Consider the following 17,658-nt stretch of genomic DNA (forward strand, 5'->3'; position numbering starts at 1 on the left):
AGTTCGTCCTCCATCTGACTGCAGGTCAGCTACAGGGATGGCCTCACGGCCACCCAATTCCCATTTCAGCATCTCTTTCTTACTCCTCAGCTGCGACCAGCCATCACTTTCCATTTGGTCCCTCTGTGAAATGCTGACATGTTCAAAGACATATAGGATTCCATTATTTTCACTCATATGAGAGTGCCACACTTGATTCAAGCCGAGCTGTCATTGCAAACCACGGGTCCCTCCCACCTGCACACGCATGCACGAGCACACACCCGATCCCCTCATGAACTCACTAACCTTGAAACCTGTGATTGGTGCCAGTGGAAACAAAGTCATTTTCATGTGAGCATATGATCCCTCTCTATTTAGCCAATCAAATCTGTTATGTAATTCCTAACTTACCTCCTTGGTCTCTATAAAGCAGCCGAGAGCTAGCCAGCTCGTAACGCTTCCACTGTAAATCAGAGAGATTTAATTTGAATTTCATGTCAAAGGGTTAGCCATCAATAATTAAAAGGATGTTTTTATGACTTACAGAGATCATAATTAATCTGCTCCGGGGGGGTTGGGGGGTTAGCTTTTACACAGATTATATCCTTCATGTTCTGTTTTGCTCTTCACAGGCCACACCATGGAGGAAGGGGGCATTGATTAAGATGTGCTTAGTTGATTATGAGCTGCTGTTCCTCAGGCATCTCATAAAGAAGAAAAGATGTCTTTTATCTTCTTGCTCACACAGACTGTGACTCATAAAGAGGTTCATGTGCAGCCATGTTTATAACTTGTCTCCCATTTGCCTGTGTTAAATCCATACAATGGGGTTAAAAAGAATGGTTGTGGCTTTCATTTTCAGCTTCAGATTGTAGACATCTTGATCGACTTCGTATGCCTAGCCAAATAGCAAAATCAAAAAATAAATACATAAAAAATTCTGCTTTTGATGAAAATCATTTTCTTGCTGACTGGACATAAAAAAAAGGGAAACATTCTCGTTTTACTCATAAAAATCTTTTTAGTCTTTGAAACTGTAATCAAGCAGCTCTGCTCTATTGTTCTTGAGCTAACGGAGGCCAAACTTGGCAATCTTTAGAAATACATTGAACTTGTTTCATGGTGAGTTGACAAGGGAAAAGCACATCAGCAGTTACCAGTCAAACAGAAAATGGAGAGTGTCAAGCAGTACACCAAATCAAGACAGATCCTGCAGCAAAATGTGTTTAGGCATTGTACCGATTTCACTTTTCCCGTCTCGCTTCTTTTCCTGCTCCCTGGGCCAGGCGGGGAGGAATTAGCCATTATGATGGCACCTCAACTGATGGGCAGAGAAGTCTGGCCCCGTTTTCGTCACCTGTCTCGGCTTCTGGGATTTAACATGGCTGGATGTCTGGCAGCAGACAAGGCGAGGCGGTGGAGTGGGGCGGGTGCGTGAGGGAACACGGGTGGTAGGAGGAAAAAAAGGAAAGAAAAAAACAACAACAAACAAACACAAAGAGAAATACAACATGCTTTTGAACAAAAGAATTAGATGTATGGGCACGGAGAGATTGCTTTCTCTGCTGAGGTCAGTTCATTTGACAGGCAGCATTTTTCCTGGTATATATTAAATAGACATAAAGCCTAGTCTCAGAGAAAAAAAGTGTAATAGCTGCACAAAACATAGTATTTTTGCAATAATAGCTGTTAAATTTTGAGATGACTGCAATCACTTGGGGTATTTTTCCAGGATGTGGCCTTGTCACAGTGGAAAATTTAGAACATTATGTTAATGTTGACCCAGTGAAGAGAAAGTATAACTAATAACAAGCATAAATAATAGTTTGAAAAGGGGACACAAATCCCAATGGGAATGTTCCTTTACCAACAACCACCACCACAGTCTGAAGATACCACACATTTTACTGTAAAACTGGGTTGAGACTTACTGTATTCAAAGGCTGGGCCTATAGTATGCAGGGAATAGTAATGCTGAATGGGATAAAGGGGGGGATGGATTGATTTTCTTCCCACTCCCTGGTATGAAAAGGTCACTTTGATCAATACTGCATAATTGGGACTGTATTAGGATCATATCGGGTCATTTTACTGTTTAATGATGAAATATTAAATATTGGGTAGGTAAGATTGCAGTCATTAGCGGGCTCTTTCATTTATAGCCCTTTAATTAATTTGAACCTGACCCCTAGTCCAATACTTTTGAGTGTGCAGACTTAAAAGCACTCTCTGCTGAAACCGCAAGCTCTTAGCCAATTGGATCCACTTACCTATACACATACCTCACTTTGTTAATGGACATGAGAGAATAGTATTAGCACTTTAGTAAATAATATGACTCTATACTAATAGGATCCTTGGAAGCCACAAAGGAAATTGTGCTAATTACGGTCCACCCCCCCCTTTTTTTTTTCAACATTTGGTACATGAAATAAAACTGCACGTTAGGGCACTTTTTAAAATCTCCACTGAAAAAAAGTCACTCTGCAGCTTTGCACATGTTAAGGAGACTTTTAATCAGATCACTGACCGACGCAGTTCATCAAATCATAAAATAGCCTGAGTTCGACTTGAAAGAAATACTTTATCACTGTCAAACTTGACTCCATATTTTCCCCAGACTTTCATTTATTCATTTCCTTCCTTCTAAAGCTCTTCATTATTAACCATGATTGGACATAAAGACAATATGTGAGGAGTCGTGCCGCCGCGTAGATGAGTGCTCTTTCTGTAAATGACCAGCAGTGGGCTGGTAAAACAGAGAGTGCGTCGGGGCAAAGGGAGGACAGTAGGACGACTAAAAGCACTTTAATGACATGGCTGGACTCGTGTTTCCTAATGATGCGGGCGAGATTAATTATACTCTGTGTATGGGTCATAATTATACGAGCACTGATCCTTTCCACTTTGGCTATGCTCGGGCACTCTCCGCCTGTTCCTTGAGTTTCAGATAATCCATCAACACTTTCACATATTCCTTTCGGTGCATCTTATTTATGTATTATGGTTACATGTTTATTTAATCATTTATCAGTGTTTGACATCAGGGGAGAAAGATAGGGGGATATTGGATCCTGCAGAATGGTTGCTTTCAATGTGAGGTTATGAGTTGGACAAGGAGGGATTTTTAACCCTTATGACACCTTAAAAACAATATTAAAAATGTTATTTAGCGTATCAGCTTCTATGTCATTTGTAATGTTTTGTTGTTGGTGGTTTTCTTTATCCTAAGAAAAACTGCTTCAGATACACAGATGCAGTGGAAGTGGATTAAGTTGCTCATGGATGCCCCCCAAAAAAGAGTTTTCTCAGGACACCACATGATGCTTCTGGGCTATTAAGCAGTTTTCAAGGTTAATCAGTTGGGCTGTAAAACTATTGACTGTGCGATTATTATTGATGTAACATTAACTGAACGTTAAACATTCATCATCTTACAGTCCATATTCAGTCACAGGAGCTGCCGTGATTCTTCCATAAAACTTATTTCCATATGGTTTCATACCTATGACAGATGACCGCATTATAGTTGATGTTAGATCATCTTTTTCAAGAATAATGAAAATATTTTTAAGAATATAAATCCAAATTCTTGGTTGAAAAAGCTTCGACTGTAGCTCCAACAAGCCTAAGATCGAGCCTAAAAGTTAGATTATGACTTATTAAGGTTATTCACTTAAAATAGTGAAATAAATCTTTGCAGTTTCTTCATCTTGTTGGAGAATCGAGTGTCTTCTGAGTGTCAGTGCTATCCAGTGTTGTCCAGCAATGCACTGGATTTTTCAGTAAAGTGATCTTCTGGCATATGTACCTGAGAGGCCAGACAGAGGAACGGGAGGCAATTTTCTTTTCGGTAAGTAGAGTCGGTGCTTGATTTACTAAATCTCTATGAGATTCTCCTATCGAAGATCCTGAGAGAACAGAGCAAGGGTGTGCAGGAGGGGTCCACGTGTGAGTGTGTGTCTGTGGGTATGTTTGCGTGTCGTGGAAGAGAATGACGGGGCAACTGGGATGTCTTAATTCCTTGACATAAACATACACACAGATTAATGAAGCCTTGGGAGATTGTGAATAAGGGGAAAGATTGCTTATCGATCCATATCAAAATTTTCATGCTAATCCCAGTCAGGAGACAGAGTGTCTGGTATCAGAGTTAATAATCTGATTTCTAGGCTGTCCGGGACAATTCCAGCCAGTGTGAGGGCCTAATCACAGCGCCGTCTTCCCATCTGAGAGCAGCTGCCTTGGCCCCTGCAGCATGTCACCTCCCCCCTCCATCACCTCCCTCCCAACCCCTTCCCCCACCATGGGCCTCCGGACCCTGCCACTGGCTCGGACAGTGATGGAGCATATGATAGAAACATGTTGACAAATTAAATTTTTTAAATTTCAGAGGAGATTTGTGGCAGAGAGATTGGTTGGTGATGGCGGTGGCTTGCTAAATGCTAGCAGCGCTGACCTTCATCTATGAGCATGCTCATGGGATCCTCCTGCATACCCCCCACACCCCACCCCCACACCCCGAATGCTTTCTGTTTGACCTCCTGAGCAGTTGCTGGGACAAATCAAGAACTTAGCATTATACGCTTGAATATGGGTGAAGGACAGTTTGGAGCTGTATCGCTAAATTATACAAAGATAACAACCAACGTGTACCTCAATCAGCACATTAATGTATGTTGTGTAACTGTTATAGTGGCCTTGATTTATTCCCTACTTGCAACATCTGAGAATTTGTGTGCTGGACATAGTGGTTCCCTGCTGCAATCAAAGAGGACATGAGGGGACGGGCATCCTGAGGAGAGCCTGCTGATGGGTCTTAGTTAGGCTAATATCCTCGCCTCACATTTTTCTCTATTAAATCTTAATCACAGACTTGTCGAGTGTCACTTGACATTTGCATTTTGCCAGGCACAGCCGCAATCGACACACCGCTCAGAGGTTCGACAGATTTCCTTCCAAGGAGCGCTTTGTTCATTCACCATCTCTCATCTTCAACAGGGCTGTGGTAGCAGATTAATGGTGAGATTGGGTACTGTATATTTGTCTGTGGGCAGCTGTGGGTTTTGTTTATTACAGTGGAGGGTCATTGCAAAAGAGGCTATTTTGGGTCAGTGTGTGTCTAAAGTTTTGAATGTGGTTTAACAAAAAGACTTGGCTGTATAAACGACACGGCCTACTTAGCTAGCTGTGACAATAGAAGACACAAAGAGACAGAAATGACAAGGACAGGTGAGAAGAAGCAGTCGACACTGGTTTAACTTCTTTCAATAATCAATTTCCTCATCTTGATGTTTACAAAAAAGAGTCAATATGTGGAGAGGGAGCTTTGTGATTGGCTTTGATTTCTACCCACAGTCCAAATCACACATTATTGTCTCTTTCTCTGGCTGACTCGCACTCTCGATATGACATTGATGACAGTAGACGTGATGAAGGCCATAGCCACTGAGAGAAAAGTCAAAATGCATTCCTATACTGAAGTCAAACACTTTTCTGTGAGGAACTGAAACATAAAACTTACCCGAACATTGGAAAGCACTGTAAAGTCAAGTACAAGTCAGTATTTTGTCAGAAGCAGGTTTAAGTGAAAATATGGGCTATTAAACTAGGTAGACCCTGACATTCCAGAGACAACTCTGTAGCAGCACAGCTTATTGACTATCCATATCTGTGATGTGTGTTTACAGAGGTGCTTCAGTCAAAAGAAGTGCAAAATTCGCCAGCTAGAAAAATCTAGCTAGCATGTGGATATTATTTATTTATCTAAAAGCAAAAATGCAAAATCAATTAATTTTTGACCTTTCTTTTGTTACAACCACAGAAACTTGCAGCCCATTGAACAATCTGCCAGCACACACCAGCCTGTTAGTTCATGCAAAAACTGCCTTGAGCCTTGTTTTGCATGAATAGATGTAGCTGGCATGCTTTAGAGGTTGCTTTAGTTTTTGTAATCTCTGGGTCTTGCTAAGCTAAGGTTTTCCCTTTTTTTCCATTACTAATGCTTGGATAATAGCCATTCACTTCTAGTGACACACTATTTACCAAACAGACATGACAGTGGCATCAATCTGAACATCAAACTCTTGAAAAGAATTCAAATAAGACGTAAACTATTCTTTTAAGTCACTACTGAAAAATGCTCTATAAAGTACTAGAGCATGCAAAACTATTGTAAAATAAGCATATATGCATCGTATCAGCTAAACTGTGTAAGCGTCTCTGCGTGTGCATGTGTGAGTGAATAGCCTCTCGCAGTGGCTGCCAGTAAAAGCAATAATTTGACAGTAATGTTGCCAATAAACAAACAAAACCCGGCCTCACTCATAATCTGTATCTGTTTGGGAAAGCATAATGATGTGTTAGCATGGCCCGGTTTTCCATTGTGCTGTAGTCTTGTCATGGTGGCTCAAGGGAAGACTTATCCATATGAGAGGCTTAGGGAAGCCTGTTCAGATCCGCCAGGATTAGGCCCAGGCTAATACACTGGGTCAACAGCATGGTTCTCCTAATGAGACAGGTGTACAGTTCTTACGACTGTCTCTCCACATAGCAGAGGCTCAAACAAAAGCTGATATCATCCCTCCAGGCTTATCCGACTCATATGATATCCCCCAGTAGTAAATACAGTCGCTGTATCAACCTTAATGCAGACATCCGACAAGCTCAGAGGCGATCCCGGGAATGTGCTGCATGCTGGGCGATTGTGATGCCGGTGTCCATTTTTCAAATGAGAAATAAAACATTTTAGGAGGATTTAGGAGGATGCTTTTGTCTGTGCTTCCCTTTTCAAGGCCAGATAGAAGCATTCCAAGAGCCACAGCTGCAGGTACATTGTTAGGCGCACATGGGTCTCAAATATGCTGCAGTCCTGCATTAAAAGTCTTACTTGAGTAAACATCTAAATACTTTCTGCAAAATTTACTCAAAGTATCAATAATGGACTAATTGTTGTATTATTGTGAATAACTGCTATGATGTATAGGTAGCCTTGTGTTTCCAAATCTTGGCGTCACTACTTTTTTTAACTGTCATCTTCCAAAAAAAATGATGTGTGTGGCATATGTTAGAGTGCTCCAAAAAAAGGAAAGTAAATGAAAAGAAATCAGAGTAATTAATCTGTGATCACATGACTGATTTGTGTATGGTTGCTTAGATACAAGAAAGGGCTCATCTTAGCCCCGTCTTCACCACTTGGCAAATCCTGTCATGCTGTGATTTATTTCAGAAAAAAAAAAGAGAATCACGTACATTCAAAGCTGTTGTTTCTTTTTTTCACATCCTCCACGTATTTGATCTCCGTGAGTTTCCTGCTGTTCATTCACCTAACCCTTTTTATACAAACCTTACTCACAAACCATGAATCAAGCCTCCCTTTAACACACCACCAGCCCCAACCCCTTCAAAAAACCCCACCACCCCTCCCTGGCTTGTCAAAACATATGTGAAATCCTATTTTCCTTTAATAAAGTATAGTTCTGTCTTGCAGATGTATGCTTGGATAACATGTCATACTCTGTCTTTGTTGAGAATGGCGCCCCGCTGATGTTCTTAGGCAGAGAGAAAATTGCCTTATTGAAACACGTTGCTTGGAGTGACTAGAATGCCACACTGAGGGCCGGCATTATGCACATGACATATTCAAGACCTCGGAGTGGAAAAACTATGAATATAAAGTAATCACTGAGGGCACCTACATGTTTCTCAAGCATGATAGCTTTGCTTTTCCTCACACCTTTGTCAAATATGATGATTTCATGATTTTAGACAAAGCGTTTGGACCCGAGCCCTCTGCATGTTTCAGCCTTTCTCCCTCCATGCTTTTTCGCACTTGCTCGGTTTATGGTTTCATCTGTGTAGAATTAACAAAAATGTGTAAAGATTATCCAAAGCAATCCCTAATAAATAAATAAATATATTCCTAATTATTAGGATTAACACTCACTTTCATAAAATTGATCTCGCGATGTGCACAGGGGCCTGAAAATAATTCTGCTATATTGCAGTCAGTACAAGCACATTGAGTTTAATGGGCCAGGCTTTGAGTGTGTGTGTGTAGTGTGTGTGTGTCTGTATGTGAGTGAGAGAAAGCGAGAGAGAGACAGACAGAGAGAGAGAGAGAGATTGTTCTGGGGAGCTGTGTAAACACAAATACTAAGCTACCCCAAGAGTGCACTTTCTCTGTGAAGTTAAGAGCTGGGTACACATGTTTATTACAATTTCAAACAAAATGCAAATGCCATTAAACAAATGGGATTGAGGCAAATTAGCCAGGAATTTAATATTCACCGAGTCTATGATATAGGACATCTTGTTACGAGACAGTGGTCTGAAGTATCAGTCGCGAGCCGAGCCTTTCATCCAGCCGGCTCTCTTGAGGATATTTGTAATTAGCATCATTTGCCTAATACTTCAGGTTAATTAGAATATTTAATTGAATAGCTCTAATCTTCGGAGATGACTATATTATAATCAAATTAGCACCACCACTAGGCTGGCTATTGAACGTGGCAGACTGCCTGGCTCCTGCTCTCTTATCTGCTCCATCTCCATAGAGCATTCTCACATACTTAATGGTCCATTTGAACTATGCTATCAACATTTGATTATTCCTGAACAACAAAGGCAGCCACACAACCAGTAGGCATAAAAGAATAGATGATAAAGAAAAGCGCTATGGCTCCCATATGGCAGGTTGGGGAGAGAGCTCACTCTGTGTGAAGCAGCTGAGCCAGGCAGCGGGGCCTGCGAGGCCATCAGGGAAAGGAGTCGACTCAACTCTTACTTTCCTCCATTCGCTCCTCATCTACCGAGCCAAGTGTTTGCTAAGATAAGCAGATGAGGAGACATATGCTTGAGAGGCTTCTGGAGAACTATTGAGAGAGTTTTAGTAGTCGAACCAGATGAAAGGAGGTCTGTAGCCGCATACAGTAACTGTGTCTTTTACCTCTCTTTACCGTTATCGGGCTCAGATCTTCTTTCTTCTTCTTCTTTTTTATATCACTCAAGGTTTTGTACAGAGTGATATACAAAAAAAAAGAAGCTATTAAAATGAAATCAATCATCCTGGGTTTATTGAACTCAAAAAAGTCCCACGCTCATACACGATAATCTGTCTCGCCGAGAGAAAAACAAACTAATGAAAAGCTAAATATTACAGTGCGTTCAATTGCAACAAACAGATGGTAGCTAAATTAAAAGAAATTACATATACATTATCTTTCGCTTTATAGCTTCACTCTAATTGAGGCGATTATAACTCCTACCTTTCTACTCTATAATGAAGTGAATTAATTCATTTAGGCTGGAACGTGTTGCAATTGTACTTGCCAGTATTTGTGTTTAGCGTCTCAAGTGATAATTTTTGACAGTGCCATATGTTTCGCAAGCAATATTTCTTCTTGGTTGAGTTTTATTACATAATTTTATTTGTCCCTGCACTGATTTCTTTATATATCTGCAAATGAACTCTTGTTGCAAATAGGTAGCCATATGCCACGAGCATGCAGAACGGAGGCTAACGGAAAAAAAAATAAAAAAAATTCCTTAGGCTTTCCACTAATTTGTTTTCTCAGCTCAGGCTCGTTGTATTGCAGCTGATTATGCATTGTGGCTATATTAAAATGATAATGAATAAATGTATCACAAGCCTGCCTTTCCTGGATTCATTGCGCATCGCCACGAGGAGGAATGAAAGCAATGATTGTGTCCTCTACCCTTTTTTGGTTTCGCTGGGAATGACAAAAGGCGATACAGCAGGTTGTTAGAAGAATGTCAAACAAGAGATGGCTGTTTCTGTGCGGTCAGGGACACTGTATGTCACTTGCATTCACTTAGCATTTGTGTAATTACCCCTTCGAGCCTTAGAACTTACTCTTTGTGTATTTGCTTTGCTTAAAGTACACTGGAAATGCATCTTGTACCACTTTCATTATTATTATTGTATTAAAAATTGTGTTTGACTTTCTCCCATCTGCCTCTGCTCCGCTAGACAATTTGAGTCCATAAAAACTACTTAGACATCGCGTTGTGGGGGCCTGTTGATGCAGACATCCCCCCCTGTGGTGGCAGAAGACAGCCCGATGCTTCTTTGGTTCCAGTTTTGCAAAGACGGGCCATCATTTCTCGCTAGAGTTTCCCAGTCAGACCCTGCGTTTTAAATTCCTACAGAACTGATGCCGAGCGGAGGGCTAAATGTTTTCGAGGCGGCACTCAATCTATATTGCTGTCATTTTGGAAACAATGGCGCTGTGATTGGCACACCTCTTCAGCCTTGGAGAGAATGGTGTGTGAGTGGCTCTAGAGATCCTTTAGTGGAAGCAGTCAATTAAATAATTTACAAATGCTCCATTAAGGTTTCTGTAATAACCAGCAATGAGCATGAAAATTGTATTTTTCCCCCTTCTCTGTCTAAAAAGCAATCAATTCTTATTAGGAATTTACAAACAAGCAGCAAGGCCTCTAATAGTTCCTTTTAAGTTTCTTTTCTAAGGACGCTCACAATGTTGTTGACATTGTAAAGCTCCTCAAACGGAGGCTGACAAATTTTCACAACATTTTATTTTCCCCTCCAGGCGGAAATGAATAAAACACACACGCACATATGCCGAGTGTACTTCCTTAACTATACTAGATAATTAGAAGGTTCGACATGTTTGTCCAAAGGCTTTCGGGGTTGTGATCATTCCCGCAAAATCCCATGTTCTCATAAACATTTCAATTTTAGAATATATTTGGGTGATTAAAGATGATTAAAGTCAACGCAATTATATGAAATACTTAATTATGTCAAACTAGTAACAGTTTTATTTGGGAAGTGCGGTATGGTTAGTTGAGATGCTCGGATTAAAAGCAGTTCAAAGCGTGCGAGTCTTGATGCCACATGTTTTGATATTAAATACAACACAGTACAGAAGTCTGGAACATTTGACTGGATCCTTTGAAGCTCATTTACTACACACAAGAAATAGAAATATTACATAAAAAGCACGAACAGCAGGCACATTAGAGACAGAGGCAAAGACACATAAAAATGCATCTAAAATACTTGTTAAATTAAATCATTCACACCTTCACGATGTTTCCTCTGAAACTGCAAGTATGACAAGAGCAAATGCATCGAAACATCCCAAACTTCTACTCAGAGAAGCAGTGAGAAGGAAAGAAGAAGGTGGTCTATATTAGGATTGTTTAAAAAGGCCTGCACTGGCCTACTCTTTGATGTCCGAAGCAGTCAGACCCCAGTGTATGGTCAGAGGAGGTTTGATGCTGGGTTTGATGGAGTATGTCAGCCCAATCAGCCCAGCTTCCAGAGTCTGATTGGGTCTGCCAGCCAGAGAAGTAGCCCTGATATTAGCTCCACAGCCAGCTGACAGCCAGCATAGAGGGCAGCTTATACGACACATAACAACAAAGCTGGCGCACTCGAGGGCCACACTTTGTCTGGGCGAGTGTAAAAGATAGCAGAAGAAATGTAAAACAGGAGAAAGGGGTTTTAGGAGAGAAAGACCGACCAGAGAAAAACATTTAGCAAGCTATTCACTGTCTTCACTCCAAACAGCCGTAATGTGTAGACACAATCCACATACATCAGTATAACTCACAAAAAATGTGCTGTGCTGTGATGGCTATTGCTACTTTCAAAAGTAACGTCTTACATTATGAGATTTCTAGATTATGTTGGAATTAGCTTTCACATCTTGGTTATATAGGGCAGCTTCTTCTCCACCACATCGCCAGCAGCAAGCATGTTAAGCAGAGATGATGCTTTCTGGGAATCTGCAAGGGGCCCGGTGATGTCAATTGTGTCATTAGACTGTTAGCATGAAGGTCTCTGCTGACATTCTCATGTCCGGCTGTTTTCTGTGACTTATCCACAAATAATTTACATTACCATGCACCAACTATGCAAGCTTCCCAGGTGGTGAAACTTTATATATACTTGTTTATTACTCTTGATTATACTAGCTTTTAGAAAGCTGTGGCTATTAGACCCCAAAATAATATTCAGTTTCTGACAAAAACGGATGAAGACCTGAGAGCCGAGCAGTCATTCCTGTTATACTTATACTGAAGTCTGTTGCTTGGAACTGCACGTAGTTGGTGCATTGTAATGCAAATTCGCAGGTGCCTTTTCAGAATTTGAATGAAAACTTTTTGAAACTGACACGTATCAACCTGGGACAAAATAACACTAAAAATCTTGAAGACTTAAAGGCTGTCCTGTCTACTAGCTCTCCAGTTAAGCTTAACAATGCACAAAACTATGGACTACTTTTACATAGAAGGTAGCTCTGCTGGAGTGAAACAGAAACAGCAGAAAATACTCTTTAATTTACTTTTTTATTTTAAGTTTGTAGCAACAAAAAAAACCTACACTGAAAAGAATAAAGATTAATTATATTGCAAAACCGACACTCATTTTACCTATTAAAAAAAACAAAACCTCAACAGTAATCTGAGCGCTTTAATGAGTTAAGTCTAGAAAAGAGATGTTTTTATATTGGACTTGATTATACTGAAATGTGCTTCTAAGTTTCTTCCAACTTTCATATTTGAAAACGAGGGAAAACACTGAATGTCTATTCAAAATAATGCACAGCAGTTTGAGACCAGGTCAAAACTCCATAACAGGCATAATTGTTAAATTTCTATCTCTTGATGTCTCTTTTCACACTCTTATTGTCCATGTAAATATAGACTTCATGGCTTCATGTCACCTTTTGCTTCCTTTTTAACCGTCATAGAACGGTTGGTTTTATCTGTTATAAAATGAGAGAACAGAAAGTGTAATAGCTCATAAAAAAGTACTGACAGCAGATGATTTGTAATGTTTTTTCCAGGATCTTCACTACAGCACATAAGAAGTCACGTATCAGGGAAAGGGACAGAGATCTGGCTTTGCCAACGTGGGTGATGAACTGAAGCAAGAGCGGATTTGGTTTGTGTAAAACATCTCTCATGTGGGAGACTTAAAAGCTTTGGAAAAGTTCTGGGAGAAATTTTCTCTAAGGTTTATGAGCCATAGCAGATGAGTAGATGACCCAAGTTAATTATTACTGAATTTGTTTTCCCTGCTCCACTGATACTTACCTCTACGCTGATGCAATAGTGACAGTGGGTACTTTTATTAAAGCAAGGAAAGAAGCTTGTCAGGAAGGAAGGAATATTTTTTCTGCTATCAGTGTCTGTTAAATGTCGTTTTCTGTTGTGGCTAGCGTCAAATTCTTTATAAATTATCACGTCATTTACACAATGAAAAATCTTAATATTGTTCATGGAAATTCTTCAAAGTGAAACAGTCAAATTAGTCATTATATGAATAACACAACATCTATTTTTATTTTAAGTGCTTGTAAATTAACAAGCAGGATAACCAAGCGGGATATAATGAACGAGTGAAAATCAAAACAATTTACTCCAATCAAATACATAATCTTCAAATTAGACGCTAAGACATGTATTATAGCATATTTGCTTTAAGGTTTAGGGGCATACTTTCTTTCAGTTCTGTCTACAAAAGAGACATGGCATAAATCTTAATCAAAGAGAAATAAACGTCTGCTGTTATGATTTAATGAAAAACAGATAAAACACAAGGCATCACATGCATTGACTGTTTAAGTGGAACAACTGTTTTGTTTTGCGAGAAAAGAAAATTTCATCTGAATACACTTTTATCTCACATGCGAAAATTCCTGTAACCAATCAGTGAAAATTGCAGGATTTTGAAACTTATGTGTGTGTGAATATCATTGTAATATTTTTGATAGTATGATTTTTAATTAATTTATTATAATCATAATATCTTTAAAATATAGCTGTGAAATAACCCTCCACCTCCCCCAGTAATGGTAAAGTTGGCACAGCTCAGTAATATGCATTAACTGTATAAAAAGGATGGACCCCATTTCCTTGGTCACTAGCAGATTGCTGTTTCGTGCCTGTGGTTTGCATGGACGACACTGACTTGTCTGTAACAAGTCGCCATTTATTCACTGAGCTGCAGTAAAAATGGGAAAAAAGCAACACAAACCGGAAACAGAGAACATGTTGAAATATGTTGGATGCATTTCCAGTTTGCATCACACTTTTTACAGTTGCACTGCTGCTCTATGACTAGCTTGCAAATATTTACAGATAATTCAGCATTTTCCACAAACACTACATGCAATCAAGCGATCAAGAAAGCGATAATCTGCAAATCAGTGCAGCACTCTATAACTCTTTGCTTACAATTTTGCACTAGAAACATCCTGCAACGCTCACCAGCTGGTTGCAAAATGCTTTTTCCCATTGGTTGGTGGTTGCCAGGGGGACACTGACTGGACTTTAGGCCTGATTGAATGAGGCTTTAGCTATTAGTTTCAGAATGACTAGAAACCTCCAGCAATCACTCGTTAGCCAGTCAAAACATACCAGTCTTTACTTAGTAATAAGTGGCTGCCAGATGGTTGCCATTTGTTCTCTAGGCCTGTGTGACTAGCTGCCTTAGGTAGCAATGCACATCTATAGTCTGTATAGATACATCACACAGTCAGAGATACCCGCTAACTAGAAAAAACATATAAACATCACTGTAAAAATACTGGTATGGGCTACAATTACTAGTCACCACATGAATTATTTGAAGAAAAAAATGTGGTAATCCAAAAGGCACCAACATCACAAACTAATTAAGAGGTCCAATTCAATTGCTCAGCTTTACTGAGATTATATCTAGTGGATGCTTTTGAAACCCACCTGTGGTGCTCACAGTTAAAAGCACAACTCGATCAGCAAACGCAGTCGGGTTGTGCATGGGCAAAGCAACATGTTCAGTGCCCAGAGACATAAACCACTGTTTACGTGGCTCAACCAAGACACCAAGAGCAAGAGTCGTTGTAAGCAGACTTCAGAGTCTATAAAAGCTTGTTTACCATTGCTGGGTGAACGATGATATGGATATTTCCATTGAAGAGCAGAAGCTCAGGGAAAACTGAATAGAGTTATGCTGCTGCTAATGATTTCAATATTTGGTGAAAAATCACATTTAGATTAATACAAACATACATGGAACAACAGTCAAACCGCTGAGTAACACATATCTCATATCCGTATTTTTCCATGCTCTGTCTTTTCTCTGAGACAATTTGTAGAAGCGTGTGTCGTTGGCTATCAGGGGATGATATATAGTCTAGCCTGCAGAGAAACATGTGTTCTGCTTTAATCTAGAGTGCATAGGCCAGTATTCATGGCCAGCAGCTGGAGAAAATCACAGGAGACGAAGAGTCCACCGTGGAGAGAGGAGACATACTGCCTGCCTGCCTGCCTGGCAGATGCTGGTTCTTGTTATCAACTCTCTTTCCACCTTATTTATGTGGTGACTTACAACTCGACACCCTCTTTTTTCCTTTTGCGCACTGCTACTTTGCCCACACAGACACATTTTCATAGGAATGAATGCCTGTTTTTTGTTGCTGGTTTCGTTTACCAAAGATATAACACATTCTGGCGCTTTAACATAAACAACCTTGGACTGAGACTTTCAGGCAATTTTGGTCATCCTTAAATAGAGGAGCAAAATCCCTATAATAAGCAACGGTAGTACTAAAGACCTGTTGCAAAATGAGAAAGCATGTGGGCTTGTTGCTAAAAATAAAGACAAGATACAATCCCGCCTCTGTTAAGGTTATTTGAGAAAATTTAAACAGGTATTTTGGAAGAGTTAAGCTAAGGGGCTTAGCCGCACTTTCAGCGAGGGAAGATAACAAGCAATTTTTATAGAAAACGAAAGGAAAGCATACAGCTTCAGTAACACTCACACTGAGTGAAATGTTAACATCAGCACACTAACATGCTCACACTGTAAATGTTTACATGCTGATGATTTAAATGGATAAAGTCTGCCATTGCTATCCAGGTCTAGCTTAATTTGAAGTAAACACACAGTTACACCAATCAGTAACAACATTAAAACCACTGACAGGTGACATGATCCGCTGGGGAGCCTTGGATACTGGCATTCTTTTAGATCAGGGATGCTAAAGTCATTTTACATCGTGGGCACACATACAGCCCACTTTGATCTTGTGGGTAGGACCAGTGAAACTATGAGATAAATGTGTAAAATTATAGAAAAAGGTCTGCTAGAAAATGTCCTGTTTTTAAAACGGTCAACTCACTGTAAAAATCGGTCTGTGTGCTTGGTTATAAACCTAAGACATGTCACAAGCGAAGCTGCTGACGTGCTGTAGCAATATATCCATGTGAAAACTTAAGGAACGGTGCAGTCCACTCCTTGTTTATTCAAGGTCCATTCTAATATCTTTAACAGCTCCTAGTCAGAGAAGCAGCGAGACGTCTGCACGAGTTTCTAATCGTGGCTCTGCCTCGTATCCATATATTTTTTTCTCTTTCATGTCCCAAGCTGCTCTCTTATTGGCAAGCCCCTACTGTGATATTTATGTCACATATTTAATATGGACACGGCAATGATGATCAAATCCATAGTTGCCAAGAGATTCCGATCGGCCTTAAATAATGGATGAGCACGGATGCGTCTCAATTTGTGAGGCTGCGCAGAAAGACAGGGCAAGTGCAGCCATCGACCCCCTCCAACCCTCTTCCCATCACTTTCTCCCTCACCGGAACGTCATTATTCTGGTCGATTCTTTCGCCCCTCACTTGACATCATTCAATGTAATCATCCTTCAATAAAAAACCTGCTTGTAATAAAAGGAACAACCTGGGTCAATACACCGAATATGGAGAAGGATGACCCTGTGCTGGGAGACAGCGAATAAATGGGCCTCTTTATCAAAGCGGATTGCTGCCTGGTGCCTTAACAGGAATTCGACCGGAGCCGGAGTTATCATTACTGTTACGTTTTGTATCATCGGTGTTTGTGCTCGGTGAATATGAGGAAGAATGATGGCTACATTAATGAATCAATGAGCTAATGAAGCAGCCATTGTGTTGGCTTATTGAAATACACTGGAAAATTGAAGACTTCTCCAGCATCTCTTTGCTTAATGCTCAAAGCTTTGCTGTCATATTGCCTGATTGCCAAACTCGGCTACAGCAAAGAAAAGAAAAAGGATATTAAAAAAAACATAGTCAGTTGTAGAGTCACACAAACTTACTGCCTTAGGTGCAGGCAAAAAAAACCCGACAACAAATGAAAAAGCAACAAGGGTCACGCTGCTGTCACACACTTTTCTTCTGCTACACACCGAGCCAGTCTAACAGACCAAAGAGCCCTGGACTAAGGGTGGTTTGAGGGTCAAATTAGCTGACAGGATAATTTTGCAAGGGCGACATGCAGAGCTGCTGATTATCCCTGAGCTAGCATCATTTTTGTTTATCAAAAAATGTTAATTGCCTGTTTTTACGAGAAGGAAAAGATTAAAAGTTAATAGGAGAGACTAAATAAACACAATTCAATTGCATGAGGGTGTAGAAGATGGTAATTAATTTGTGGCCACCCCTGAGCTAATTAGCTGATATAAAGCAGGAAAAAAGAAGTTAATGAGGCTTAATGTAACTGATACACTGAAAAGTTTAGACTAATGAATTTATGAATGTGTGAGGAAATGCTTGTTCCAACTTTCACGTTGCGCGGCACCTCCTGGAGATAAAAAAAAAAACAAAAAACTTTGCTCCTGCACTCAAACTTGATCACCTTCATTGTGCGAG

Source organism: Maylandia zebra, linkage group LG11 (assembly GCF_041146795.1).
Source record: "Maylandia zebra isolate NMK-2024a linkage group LG11, Mzebra_GT3a, whole genome shotgun sequence".
Taxonomy (NCBI): domain Eukaryota; kingdom Metazoa; phylum Chordata; class Actinopteri; order Cichliformes; family Cichlidae; genus Maylandia; species Maylandia zebra.